Genomic DNA, 14,144 nt, shown 5'->3' with positions numbered 1-14,144 from the left:
ATTCTCCTGGAGAAACTAGCTGCTCATGGCTTGGATGGGTGTACTCAATAAAAAACTGGCTGGATGTCTGGGCCCAAAGAGTTGTAGTGAATGAAGTCAAATCTAGTTGGTGGCTGTTACAAGTGGTGCTCCCCACAGTTCAGTATTGGGGCCAGTTCTGTTTAACATCTTTATCAATGATCTGGACGAGGGGATTGAGTGCACCCTTAGTGAGTTTGCAGACAACCCCAAGGTGGGTGGGAGTCTTGATCCGCTTGAGGGTAGGAGGGCTCTACAGAGAGATCTGTACTGGCTGGATCGATGGGCTGAGGCCAATTGTATGAGGTTCAACAAGGCCAAGTGCCAGGTCCTGCACTTGGGTCACAACAACCCCAGGCAGTGCTACAGGCTCGAGGAAGAGTAGCTGGAAAGTTGTTTGGCAGAAAAGGATCTGGGAGTGTTGATTGACAGCTGACTGAACACGAGCCAGCAGTGTGCCCAGGTGGTCCAAAAGGCCAACAACATCCTGGCTTGTATCAGAAATACAGGGACCAGGGAAGTGATTGTTCCCCTGTACTTGGCCCTGGTGAGGCTGTACATTGAAACTGTCTTCTGTTTTGGGTCTCTCAGAACAGGAAAGACATTGAGGTGCTGGAACAAGTTCAGAGAAGGGCAACGAAGCTGGTGAGGGTCTGGAGCACAAGTCTCATGAGGAGTGGCTGAGGGAATTTAGGTTTTTTAGCCTGGAGAAAAGGAGGCTGATGGGACACTTTGTCACTCTCTACTATTGTCTGAAAGGAGGTTGTAGCCAGGTGGGTCTTGGTCTCTTTTCCCAAGTAACAAATGATAGGATTAGAGGAAACAGCCTCAAGTTGCACCATGGGAGGAAAAATTTCACCACAGAAGGGGTTGTCAGGCGTTGGAACAGGCTGCCCAGGGAAGTGGTGGAGTCACCATCACTGGAGGTGTTTAAAGATGTGTAGATGAGGTTCTTAGGGATATGGTTTAGTGACGGACTTGGCAATGCTAGGTTAACAGTTGGCCTCAATGATCTTCAAGGTCCTTTTCAACCTAAATAATTCTGTGATTCTATTATTTCCTTGATGACATCCCTGTGGGTACTGGGGACTGCTGTCAGGTACTCTTAGGGCCATCTCTTCTCCAGACTGAACAAGCCCCAGCCCCTCAGCCCCTCTTCATAGGGCAAGCAGTCCTGACTCAACCATCCTGGTGGCCCTTGCTGAACTTTTCCCAGTTTATTGGTGCCACCTGTACTGAGGGCCCAAAACCGGATGAAGTATTATTCATGTGGTCTAACAAATGCTGGCTGCGCTTCTGTTAATACAGGTCCAGATGACGTTTGCCATCTTTAGCATCATCTCCAAGATGCACTGCTGGCTCATGTGTAGCTCACAACTGTAACAGTCATGCCTGGTTTTAAACCCACCAGTACAGAAGGTCATCAATAGCTTGCTGTCTCTCTGAGGCTTTTATATTTTATTACAGTTGGTTAAACGATGTAAAAGAAAGAAGATGGTGCAAGGTGGAAAGAATAGCAGGGTCATGTGCAGTATTGATGAAATGCAAAGTGAAAGTAAAGGCTGTCTGGGAAGTCAATGACAGATGAAAGAAGTTTCAATAGAGTTTGACTATAGCACACCAGAAATCAGAAAGATTTAGTAACAAAATAATTTTCTTGTGGGAGAATCTCAAGTAATTTGGCCACCACCAGATAAAAAAGTACCACAGATGGTCTCCATAAGATACATAGAAAACAATTTTACAATACAGACAGAAAAATATCAGTTGAATGCTTAAGATATTAATCTGCTTCTTTATGATAGTGTTAATAAGTGAAAAAAAACCAGAAAAAAATTATCCAGTTATAACAAATTACATACATTTCATAACATAAGAAGAAGAGAGTTTATCAACTATAATATTAGAAAGCCATCACATTTTGAGGCAGATATGTGTGCAGAACAAAGAAATATGGTACATTTCATAATATAAGAAGAAAAGAGTTTATCAACTATAATATCAGGAAGTCATCAAATTTTGAGGCAGATATGTGTGCAGAACAAAGAAATATCGTGAACAATATGTAAGTTCTTAATATGTTCTGTGAATGGAGAAAAATATGGGCACTTAAAACAAAACAAACAAACAAAAACAAGAAAGAACAACAAAAACCACCACACGCAGTTCCTCTGGAAGATAATAGAAAGCATGTGTCTGGAAGAGTTCTTCATTAAATCCAAGATCTGGAACTACAATGTAAAATGGCAAGGACAACCAAAAAAGTTTAGAAAGAATTGCTCAGAGTTTTGAGGCAAATGCAAGGACTGCCTCAAAGTCTCCAAACAAACCCTGAAGATTTACAGCTATTGTAAAAGCAAGAAGGACTTATAACTTTGAGTTAAATTGTCTCATTAATAAAATCAGAGATTACCTTTCAGTAAAGCATAAATATGTAAGACATTTTGAAAATAATTTCAATTCAGTTTTGTTTTAACCTCAATTACTAATGGAACTAGTATATAGAAAAAAATTAGTCAGATAAAAGAAAGTAAAAGGAAAGTATTACATACAGGAAATTTACATTACACCAATGATTCAAGAAAAAGTTTACTGGAACAAGTTACTGGGTGAAAGGAAGAAAATGGCATAGTTCTTATGTGGATTTTAATATACTATTTCAATAGTTATCCACTGTTATTTTGCAATATTTATTGCAAATGCAATTTACTATACATTCTGTCACATAGATTGAAAAAGGTATCATAAAACTATGAAGACTATCAGTTTTGGGCAATGTATTAAATTTAGATGATGTCTACTAGTCTTCTCTAGAATTCGGTGTTATTATCTAAACATAGTGGATAATAATCTAAAAAAACCCCACCCTTAAACAACGTATTTGTGTTCTTATGAGATAGGCTGTTGCAAATAATCACAGAGATGACATAAAGAAGAGCAAAATACAGTTAGAAATAAGAGTAGATCAAAATAACGACATAGTTTTAAGATCCTAGAAAATGCATGTAATGAGATATTTGGACAAAACCATGAAAAGCACAGTAAACAGAAAGAGGTTTTGGAGTGAAAGTGGACGATGAATCAGGAAGAAGTCACCAAACAAGAAGAAGTATGCTGTGCACTGCAAGAATCTGTGCGCAGCATGAAGCCCTGGAGGGAGGTTGGTTAACCAAACCTGATCTACAGCATTCAGCACAGGCTATCTCAGGGATTAAATTAAAAATGAAACAAATAAAGAAAAAAAAAACCAACAAAAACAAGCAAGCAAGTAAGCAGAACATTCAGTGCACAACCAGCTAATACTGGTTTTCAAGCTAAGACTTAGGAGGAAATAAGCTTCAAATACGCTTCAGTAGTTGGCATTGCCAGACTTCTCTCAGCTGCAGATTCTCTGGGGTTGGCTTGTGCACAACCTCTGTCTGTAAGGATTCAGCAGGGAAAGGATGACTCTGTCTGTGCTGGTACCACCACCTGCTCCAGGGATGATTTCCCGGTTCTCCAACCAGTGAATTGTGTCCTACAACTTGCTGCACTCCCGCTTGCTGACTGGCCCTATCCGTAGCACTTGGATATCGTGGGTGCAGCAGCTATCCCTTGCAGCCACTTACAGGCATCTCTCACATTTGTATGTGATGCCAAGGGTGTGTTTGCATAAGGAGTTATGTATTATGACAGCTCACCGGCTGGTAGGATGGTGTTTGAAGGTTGGGCCAGGTGGGGGTGGTGAGAGCTGGATTGCTTCCACCCATAATGCTTATTGGAGCAGGCCCTGAGATGGTTTTATCATTGAGACAGTTCCAGGTTTTAGCTGGTGGGATGCCAAGTTGTTCCACCCCACGAAGGATTCAGCATGTGCACATGGGCAACAGCAACAAGCCCAACTGGCAGCTCAGATGTACCCAGAACTTGTGTTTGCCAGGTATTTTAGCTCAGTCTTACCACCTGGAAAGCCTTCAAAGTGAAAATAAGAACATTTCATCTAGGAAAGTAAGTGTTCACGGTCTTCACTGCAATACTGGAAACCTTCTTCTGCTAATTTCCAGGTCTCCTCCTCCAAAGGACCATAAATATTTACAATGTTTTCCCATGTGCCTATGGAATGTAAACATATATACACCACACTTATAGAGAAATCATTTAATAAGATGCAGACCCAGAACGTACCTATTGAATATCAGTATAAAAAAAATCAGCTGACAATATTAATTATCTTATTGTCCACTGGCATTATATCTATGTTTTAAAAGGCAGAGTTTCTAGGATTAAATTAGATACGAGAAAAAAATGAACCCAATAGTAAGAACACTTGGTAGTATCAGTATGCATTGTGGCTGGGACAAGTGCCCCAAGTGCTCACTAGAGGGTTCATTAAGTTAAATGTGAGGAGCAGAACTAGGCTGTGCACCTTCTTTGTGCCTCTGCTGGAGGAAATCTAGGAGGGAGCAGAGAATCGAGGATGGACTAAAACCATCCCTTTGTGCACTGTGGCTCAAGAGCTCCTCGGTGCCTCTGCAGCTATGCAAAGGTCTCTACTTAACTGAGATGTTGTAGGTTTTACATTACTTTCCTAAGGGTAACAGTGGTTCTGCATTGAGCAAGCATTTAAAGCAAGACCAGAAAGACTAACTGATATGTACCATAGATGCTGGAATCACAAGTGTCAACAATACTGCCATGAATTTAAAAAAAAAAAAAGTTGATGCAAGGCATTTCATGCCACTGTGGCCTTATCCATATAACCATATTTCAGCAACTTCATTAATTCACTTGATTGCAATTCTGAAATTCTCACTAAGTCTGTTGTGGTATATCTGATGGTTTATTTAGGCTTCCTTGTCATTCTGAACTTCAGAAGTTAATCGCTCTTCAGGAATGTCATTTAATCTGCAGACTTAGGTCATCCAGCTGATCAAAGTTCATGTCTTTGAACATGACCTTACAATTAATTTTTATAAGATGAAACCTTGCTGACCACCTCTAATTTTTCCAAAACTTTGACCAAAATGCAGCTCTCTGTTAGTAAGACAGTTACTTTCGTAGTCTTCAATTCAAAACTGGTAATACATCAAGAACATCATGATAATTAATATAACAGGGAGGAAAGTATTTGAAAAAATATTTCCTAAGAAAGTCATCTTCCCAGCCATAAGAATTTAAAGGACAAAGAAAAAACGAGGTAAGTTAGCAGCATATTTCTGTAACATTGCTTGCAACTGTTCCCTTTTTAATGTCACATAATCGTGATTTTTTTTTCTATTTCTTTATCCTTTGTCTTTCAGTTCAAGAATATAATAATGAAAAATAAATTAATGTATTTTTAAAAGCCACATTGTAGCTTGTAAGTAGAAGAATGGGTCTCACATCTGTGCATACACATAAATTATTTTATTTAAAATAAGCAAAAGAACAAAACCACAGTCCTTTCAACAACTTGAAATGTTTGTTCATGTGCCACACAGGAAAATACAGAAAATTCTTTGGTGATACAGGTTCAAGTAACACAGTTCAGTGCAGGACTAGATCTGATAAAAACCGAGGCACTCATGCATTTTCCCTTTGGTCTCTTACAAGTGCGTAAATTAGGAATGAAGTACTGTCCGCAACCTGCATAGTCAACAGTGGGAGATAAGTTAGCATGCCCTGCAGTCCCATATCCTCGATTGCCCAGATAGGAGAGAGCTTCTGGAGCACATCATGGTTCCCTTTTGGCTTCTGCACCTGTATCTCATTCATCTGGAAACCAAGTCAGACAGCTGCTTGGGTGTCTTGCTTGTCTTAGAGGTGGGGTGTGTAACGTCGGGCATGCATCTAAGTCTGGGAACTCTAATGGATTCCCAGGGGCATCTCCAGATAGTAATTCAGATTTGAGGCACTCGGAAGAGCTGGATCTCTTAACAGACCACCAAAAACCTCTAAGCACATCAGTTAAATGCCTAGAGGTGTAGGGTGAATCCAGGTCTTAGGAACCCAGACAAGAAGACAGCAAAATACCTGAATTTCAGGATGGTGATGGATTTAATGCGTATTGTATCTAAACAGTGAAATGCCTCGATACAGGATCCAGAACAGTCAGCGGAGTGAGCAGGGAGCAGGCTGTAGAGACAGTGCTGGCATAGAAGTGTTCCTGAAGTTCTCCTATGTGTGGAGAATATGCTCTCTCAGGAATAAGTACCTCAGTGATCCACCACTAAGATTTGCCTCCTGAAAATAGAGTTTTTTTCCTTCAGAGTGAACACACGCTTTCATTTTAAAGGTTGAAATCATAATATGGATGTGTTCCCCTTACTTTTTTATAATTTCAGCACATGCCCAAGCACTTAGAAACTGGGATTCAGATCCCTCTGCGTTAGCTCTATGGGAGTCAGAAGTCAAATCCACCTTTTCCAGCTCCTAGATAAATCCTTGTTTATGGAGCTGTGACACTGTGCAATGCTGCCAGTTGTTCATTCCTCTGCATGACTTGTAGCCAATGGTTAGGTTACAGTCTCAGATGTGATATGTGGATTTCAGCCTCCATCGGGCTCAGGAGGAATGGGGAACTATACTCCAGATCTTGGTGAGTGCCCTGATTTTTGTATAATTTGACACAGACAGGGTAACTCTGTCATAATTTTTGCCCTTGGAGTGTACATGAGGAAAAATTACAAGGTTCAATTGCTACTTTTCTGACATCTCATTTTGTTGCAGTTAGTCTTATTCTCAGATTAGGTACTGGACTGGGACCTTTGGGAAGGTGAGGCAGATGAAGGGTATCAAGTTATAGTTGGTGTGACACCAGGGATATGAATGGAAGGTCAATCCATATAAGGGACATTACAGGCAAACAAGAAGGCAACTGGAAAGCCTTATCTCTATCCATGAGCCTTTCATTATGTTTTCTTTTCCCTGTCCAGCTGAGCAGGGGGAGTGATAGAACAGCTTGGTGGGTATCTGGCTCCATCCAGGGTCAACCCACCACAGTCAAGCAAAAGATTTGCTGTTGCAGTTTTGCATACAGAGGCACACGTTCTGTCAGAATACTGCTTCCACCCCATCCCCTTTTTGGTAGAAAGAAAATTGATTAATTCTGAAGGATATCTCACTGTTCATCTTTCGCTTCACTTACGTGTGTCTGGTGTATCTGTGGTACTTGGCACCTTGTAGTCTGCCATCTTTCCACACCTTGGCTTTCTGTGGTATGAAATCATTAGTTGATTCAAACTTGTCAGGATCAGCTCTGTTCTGGGGTGCAGTGGGAAGGCATCCCTGTAAAGCCTAGTTCAAAAGCGGTGCTGCCACCATGGCAACTGATGCCTCATCAATGGGCACTGGCAAATCAGGATCTAGATTTTTCTCTATTCTAACCATCTTAACTTCAAAATCAAGAGAAGTCTATGAGATTGGCCATTTCTTGTGGCTCCTGACAGAAACAGAAGTTGCTTAGGGGCACCTACATTCCCAAAATAAGTCTGTTCTTTGTAGTCTAAAATATCGTTATGAGTTGTTATATGGGTGTGGCATTTTAATCTAGATGCTGAGGAGGTAACGGGTGAAGCAATTATTTCATACAGCAGTAAGAAATGCTTTAAGATTTTTTATCTTTCATTAGAATCTAGTGTGTTATTTATTAGTACAAATGCCATTGCAGAACAGGTTCGTACAGGAAATGAAGAAAGTTCAGTGAAAGTAGATGTAGGATAAAATCAACATTCAGTTTAGCTCACTCTATTTAAAAGGAGAATATCCACACCAGTTTTGGCTCAGGGACATGCGAAATGTTTTCTGGTTTGAGGCTTAAATTAACACATAGCTGAAATAGCTGTTAATATGCTTTAGTGATTCAGTGTGTACCAAAACTAAATTTATCTTCTAATTAAATGAAAGAGTCAAAACCTAGCATTTCTTCTAACTTAATGAATTCCTAAAGAGAGGGCAGTGTCTAATATCCTCTTTTGACTTAGTTGTGGTAAGAATGATAGAGGGAAGGAATTTAAAACTAATGAGTATAAGTACATTTTTTTCTTCTTTTACAAGTGCAATTGAAATAATCCTTATTTGTTTCAAAGTAATTTTGAGGGGAATGGAAATGGGTTTTTAACCTGGCCAATTGGATAATCTCAAAAAGGTGTAATGATATAAAATTACCACTTCCTCCTCGAAGAAAAAGCAATTACTAAAATTTGCCAGCCTGACTGCTTGGGATTTCATTTGACTTCTTACTGCTGCTTCTGAGGAGGTGAACCTTTCCAGTAAATTGAAATTATTAAAGAGGGTTTATTTTTGCTACTGAACTTGATGGTAAACTTTGTCTACAGACTGTAAGTTCATTTTAAAGGATTTTAAAGTGTGGTGTTCAGTTTTATAAAAACTGGTCTCTGTATTACCATCTGATTAAAGAAAATATGTAGTAATAATGAATTATTTTATTCATATTTTTGTGTATATATTTATTTTTAGGACTACGTTTCACCCTTTTAAAAATTACACCAGTTTACCTTCTTCTTTCATTTAACTATGTGACACAGTAGATGTGTATTTGCTCCTTTCCATTCTGGTTGATAATCCCTTGATACATCACAATAGCTTGTCTAAAAAATTGGCAAATTTGGGGGAGTTTACTCAGCTTTTCAAATTTATAACAAAAGCCTATGACTTGGCAAGCCCACCTCATCTTACTGTAATGCAAACGTCTCCCAAAGGCATGGAAAATAGATGACCATGATATAAAGTAACACAAAAAAATCCTGAATCTTGAAAATTGTGTACACATCTGCAAACACTGTATCATTAAAAAAAAAAATCCTTGGACTTTTAAATATCAAAAATATGATGGGACACCCTGTTTCCCCTGTCTCCTCAGAAGAGCACATCCATTGACTCCACCTGCTTTCATCCCTACTTAAATCAACGTTGGCCCCTGCGCAACTACAGGATATAAGACAGGTTTTCACCTCTCCTAGCCTCCTGTCCCTTCCACAGGTGTTATTTACGTTAGGACTTATATTGATTTAATCTTATTCCTAGCAGTAAACATAACAGCTTTTGTCTCATCAACATATGAGGCACAAGGGCTACCCCTCTGCTTGTACACTCAGCAGGGCCAGGATCCATCCACTGATCCTCCAGCCAGCTGGCACAGAGTAGTCTTGCTTGTGCTACTGCAGTCTCATGAACAAGCTTGCAGTGTTCAAGCAACCTATTGGGAAATAGTCTTCTGTCTTTCCTAAATATGGATCTATGTTGAGGATTTGTTTGGGAACTTGCTAGCTGGTCAGGGCCAGGATCATACCAAGGCCTGGTTTAGCTGTTTAACAGTAGAGATGTCAAAATAGCAGTGTCAGGGTTTATCTCTCCATTTGCCAATATAGACATAACCAGGTGGATTTCTTCTAAGGATGTTCCTTCTGGAATCCACAGTCTTCTCTGGAGCTTGTGGGGTACCTCCAAGCGGGGAATCTTCATTTCTCCCTTCCCAGTCTAGGTGGTGGTAGTACAGGTGAGGAAGGGCCCCCTCAGAAAACACTTCTTCAGCACTCTTGTCCTGTCCATGCAAAAGGGACATAAGTCTGTTTTTTTTTTTCTGCTGTGTAGAGACAGTGGTGCTTCTTTTTTTTACAGACAATGTTTTAATTGTCTGTAATTTCTGCGAAAAAAAATTCTCAGGAGTCAGAGTTTTGTGGAGGACAAGTAGGAGAGCCTGAAATCTTTTTTTCAATGGGGAAAACAATATTAGAGAGGTTTGTTTTTAGAAGATTAATTTCAACTAATGCCTTTTTAAATCTCACAAAATCTTATATGTTTACAAGAGATACTATTTCCTTTATTTCAGAAAGAGCAGTTTAACAGCCCATTCTTCCCAATCCAATGCAAAGAGATCCTAAAGAGAGCTGAAGCAGCAATTTATCTCAACCCTATTCAAACCTGACTCTCCTTTGCAATGAAAATCCCCTTTGCAAACTGACAGCCACAAACTCCAAATCATGAAGCTGAAGTGCATATAATAAAATCTTCTTACTGTATTAAGGAATAGATTGCACAATATCAAGCTTCCAAGACTTCTATTTCTAATTTTATCATGGTGTTTATTTTTAAGTTTTTGTCACACAGTAAGAAGGGCAGAGTCACATCCTTGAATCTCGTGATGAGATATGTAAGTCAGCTGAGTCCTAGCGAGAAAAAAGAAAACAAAGCATTTCTAGTTCACCCCAAACACTTCTTTTAATTGGAGTTTATTTAATTCATCATGAGTCTGTCAGATTTGAGGCAACTGTATAAACAGACTTTCAGAGATGCTGTTGGCTCCAAGTGTGACTCTTTTTTTATTGAAAGAATTTTTAGTTCTGTTTGTTTGCTACAGAATGTTTTCCTTGATGTTGTTTTTATGCTGAATTGAGACTTGGCAATGTTTTCCATTGGAATGTAACACTGCCATGTCAGGTCAAGAGGGAAAATGCCAGTCGGTGTTTCCCAGTGGTTGTACACACATAACATTATGTCCTTTCATTGAACTCAGCCTTTATTCCTGAGAAAGAACTGTTATTTTAGCTTGCATCACTGCAGCTTTTTATAAGTCTTATGTTCAAGAGTCAAAGAAAAATACTTAATAACCTTGTAATAAAATATTATAAATTCTGATTTTCTGGGACCAATATTCATTTTTTTCTCCCTTCCTTTCTTCTTGCCTTCTTTCTTTATTCTGTCCATCTGTCTTCCTGTATTGGATTTTTTCAGGGGTGGACAGAGGGGGAGGGGTGTATAGTTAGCAAGGCCTAGACCTTGGACTAGGTTTATACTAAGCTTCAGCAGTGATTGCCTGTGTAACTGTTTCAAGTAAAACCCTCTCATGCCTTATTCCTAAAATAGAGACAAATAGTTCTTATCTTTTTTTTTTTTTTTTCCTGTAAACTCTTTAAAGAGTATCTGTCTAAAAATCTATTATTATCTCTGCTAGAATCCCTCCAAGTAGTGTTTGGAAGATGGGATTAATTCATTCTTTGATTTATTTTGAATCTCAGCCTTTTGAATGACAGAAATGCAATGCCCATTACCTTGGAGATGGACACATCTGCAAATCTGTTAGAGTTAAGTAACGGAGTACTGCTTGCACAAGCTGTAATTTAAAGGTTGAAAAATCTTGCCTCATCCCTGAAATATAAAACCACAGATGCTCAGTTTCCCAACACTGCATTTTACAAAGCTCTGGGGCAACTCCATAAGTGAGTCCTTACATAGGTTTTTTCAGTCCTTTTGAAGGGAAATTATCTAATTCAATATATCTCTTTTAATTCAATATGAATCGTTCTAGATAAAGATAACTTAAAAACCAGGAATGTATCTCTCTTGTTCTGTTTGATTACTGAAATGTCAGTGGGAAATTAATCTACTTCATTACAAAATAGTTTCCCTTTCACACATGTTCATCTAAGCAGACTTTAAAGCATTTTGCACCTAGTGCTTTATTAACACAAGTCTGCAATAGCCTGTGAGTTTATACCAGAGATGAGTTGTTTTAGGACTCTAAACCACTGCAGTAATTGTAAGGTTATTAATTTTTTCTGCATTTTCCTTTAAATCCTATTAGAGAGAGAAGTCCAGCTATGAAATTGAGTCATGCATCTCAATTCCTGATACATGATCTTGTGATACATTTGGAGTTCAAACTCCTGTGTAATTTTTCTTTCTGAAATAAACTCGATATAGCAATTCCATTAACCACAAATAAAGGAGGGTTGATTATTGTTTTAACCATATTACAATAATACGTATGTACCAATGGACCAAGCAAATTCACAAGTGAGTTTCAGTGAAGTGCAATGCGTTTGGAATGAGCAGGTATGGTTCAGTTAATAGCCCTATATACACGTTAGTTCAGGTCCTACAAGCAAGAGATCTGTATTAGCAAAGCAATGGCCCAGACTAATTATTCCTGCCTCTGAGGAAGGGCTAATTACCATGAATGTAGAGTTACATTGACACTGTTATATAGCACTAGGTCTAAATCAAGCTGAAATATCTTTACTCAGGGGTGCATTTCAGATATACATGTACCTAGATGCACCTAACCAGATAGAAACTAGTTGCTTGTTTCTGAATGTGCGTTTACACCACAATATTGGTTATCTTCTATGTTTATTCCAGGTTCCAGCTCCTCATATTGCAGACATGTTACTTCAGTCTGATCTGGAGCAGAGTGGTTCCTTCGGAGGGCCAGGGGATACAGTTGAGAAGTAGTTCATGTTGGAGTCCATGTTACATCAAATGGACACAGGCCTGTGTATACCCCCAGTCCCCACAAGCCAGGGGCCTTCAGTCTTTGATGGGGATAAGGAAGGCAGATAAACCATGTCCTCCCAGCTTTACGAAAAAGCTGCCCTTGGTTTGAAAGGTTCCTGGATCAAACAGTTTCTCCATGTTGTGACCATTTTTATTTTTCCTCTGCTGCACAAGGTAAACAATCAATTTTTTATTTAGGTACCAAAGTGAGATGGGTGGTTAGAAATACCCTGACTGCTGAACAACTTGCAAATGAAATGCAAATAGCTTTCACTAGGATGGCAAAGACTAGGCCTTTGCCTTCTGAAATCTAGCTTACAACTGCAAATCAGCTTCTCCTTTGCTACATTTTGCAGTGTGGTGCTAATTGTATGTTTGGCATTAGTCTGTTGCCATGGATAGTAGGAATCAGGGTAGGATGTGACGACATTAAAAGGTCACTTCAATCTCTAATGGCTGTGGTTCTGGGAATGACTAATGGCATTGTACTGCTACAAATGTAGAGCTGGAACAACATGATGGACTGTAACTGACTCTTATTTAAGCATCAGTATCTCTGAGATTTAGAAGAATGGATGATAAAACAATATTAAAATGTGAATGGGTTTATTTTGCATTTTGTTCCTTTTTTTGAGATTGCATGCATGGTCATTGGATGGAGTAATTTGTCACTTGTACGAAAATATAACTTAGCAAAGTGGATGTATCAATAAATGTTATTTCTGGTATAAATCTGTGACCGTATTTAAACTATTGTCCCTAGATAATACTTTACAGGGGAATGACTTTGGCCAATAATCATCACTATTTTTGTTTTCCTATAAATATTTCAAGACTGTCTTTAAGAAATGACTTGTCTGGTCATAGGATAAAGTTCATTTTCAGAAGTACACAGTTGTAGTGTCTAACTGAAACCATGGAGTTCATGTTTGGTTTGGGACAGTTTGGTTTTGTCTGACAGAAGAGCATGACTGAGTCATTCTGAATTGTTAACACAGCCCTGAGGGTTATGTCAGAAACTCTTTAGGGAATGGGAAGGAGATGGAGCACAGATTTCTACTACAGAAAAAAAAAAATTAAAATAAGAAGCCCAGAATATGTCAGTTGAGAAGACTGTTTTGTAAAATTTCTGTGTAGCTGTAACATAAACTTTTTATTTACTCATGCAGTTTGACACAAAAGTAGAAAAAATATAAAGCCTTCCCTTCCCTTCCCTTCCCTTCCCTTCCCTTCCCTTCCCTTCCCTTCCCTTCCCTTCCCTTCCCTTCCCTTCCCTTCCCTTCCCTTCCCTTCCCTTCCCTTCCCTTCCCTTCCCTTCCCCTTGGGTCTAGTTGGTGTGGTCCACAGTGGATCCACATAGAGAAGAAGAGTTAGGCAACATGAGTGGTGGAAGATCCTGAGCAGAAGCCCACAGCCTTTCCCTGTTTATTCAGCAGTGAGGAGCTCTCTTTTGAGACCAATTCAGTACCTTGTCCTAAGATGGTGAGAGAATCAATAATAAATAAATAAATAAATGCAAATCCACACTGATAAAAAGTCCTCCCAAAATGGTAACAGGATCCTCTGGCCAGCATGCCTTAGAGTAAGGCTGCCCTTTGGCAGGCGAAAGCAGATTTTGCATTGCGGTAACAGCTCTAATGGGACTTTCTTCCTGATTGCTGGGAAAAAGGTGATGTTGACTTTATTTTCCCAGTTCTGCAAACAGTGGGAACTCTTCAGTTCATTTTCCACCTTCCCTGCTGTTAGTAAGTAGCTTGACACCCATCATGGGCACTGCTTCCTGAGAAGTTTAGGTATGTCATAGTGTTCCTCCTGTCCATTCTCACAGCTTCTTCTTTATAAATCAGTGAAATCCTTTTGTTTCTACAGGAGGA

Source organism: Nesoenas mayeri (genome assembly GCF_963082525.1).
Source record: "Nesoenas mayeri genome assembly, chromosome: 1".
Lineage (NCBI taxonomy): Eukaryota > Metazoa > Chordata > Aves > Columbiformes > Columbidae > Nesoenas > Nesoenas mayeri.
This window is presented reverse-complemented; position numbering follows the sequence as displayed.